Here is a 1,535-nt window from a genome sequence, read left to right as displayed (position 1 = left end):
ATCATTTTAAATATACAAATAAAGACCACCAGAAACAGGATAAATACAAAAAGTAATTTTAGAAAATTTAAATAAATTCTGATTTTAAAGTTTGGTTGTGAAAAGAATAATCAGTTGAAGTAATTAGAAATAAGTGAAGAAATGGTAAAACTTTAACACACAAACAACTCAGTTTTAAAGCAAAAATAAAGGGTTTGACAGTAGCAGCTTTGATGGTGGTTAAGTAACACTGGTTTTGAATTTAAATGGAAACACAAAGTTGAATTTAAGCATCAGTGAACACCTGACTTATTATAAACATTTGAACTTTAGTGATGTTTTAATGGGGAGAAATCATTGTATAATCCGTTTATAATATTTAGCATAATGTATATTTTATAAAAAGAAAAAATTTAATATCCTTCACATTTGCACATAATCAACACTTAGAAGCTTAATGATTATGGTGTGTGTCTAACATAAATAGTAAAAAAGTCATTTTCAGAAATTATTACTTTGAAATAGGAGTTTGCGAAGCAAAGCAATGTTAATACAATTAGGTAGGCTTTAAATTTTTTTTTTGGTTGAATGCAGCTAAAACACAATGAATTAGCTATATTATTCCCTAACCACTTCATCAGTGCCTCCATCACTCTCTTTCTATTGCACTTATCTAGAAAAAGAAAAATCTGCAACCCTTCATGTTTTTTGTGCCATGGCCCAATGTAAAAAATCACACAATTGGGCAGATAGGGCAATAATAACAACAACAACAATGCTAAGCAACTTTTATACTCATTGCATTATATAAGGCACAATGCTAAAATTTATTGTAAGCATTCCTCACAACAATCTAGTGAGAGAGATACAATTATTCTATTTAAGGTGAAAAGCTGAGGTTTAGAGAGCTTTAGTCACATGTCCAAGGTCACACCGCTGTAAATGGCAAAGTCAGGATTCGAACTCTATCATTCTGACCCCAGAGCTTAGGCTTTTTTCTTTTAACCATTTAATACATGACACCAAACTCAAGTGAACTTTTAACATTTTCCGACAAATGACCTCCCTTTTAGACTGATGAACTATTTCTATTTCATTGAGAATAGAGAAAATGTGAGAAAACTTTATTTTCCCCAAGTCAATTCTACTGATCTATGTCAGTACACGTATCAAGTGGTTAACAGCCTGTGCTCTGCGCCTTACCAATTGTAATGACAGGCCCAACTTCCTTACGTGTTTAATAGAAATGATAATGTACCTACTTCAAGAGTTTGTGATGAAGATGAAACACGTTAATGCATGTAAGGCACTTGGAACAGGACATGATACATTCCAAGTACTCAATAAAAGTTAGCCAGTATCATTATCTTGTCCCTCCCTGCAACTCCCAATCAAAAATCAATCTGGTTATATATCATCTGCTTCCCCTCGATCTCTTTTCTTCCTGTTCTACCAAGGCTTCTGCTGCTTTGACTATGCCCTCTCGCTGTGCTGTGTTATAAATCTCTCCTCTCTGCAGTATAATCTGACAACTACCACTGGAAGGAAACAAAAAA

This window comes from Myotis brandtii, unplaced genomic scaffold (assembly GCF_000412655.1).
Source record: "Myotis brandtii unplaced genomic scaffold, ASM41265v1 scaffold112, whole genome shotgun sequence".
Classification (NCBI taxonomy): Eukaryota; Metazoa; Chordata; class Mammalia; order Chiroptera; family Vespertilionidae; genus Myotis; species Myotis brandtii.
Note: the sequence above shows the minus strand (reverse complement) of the source record.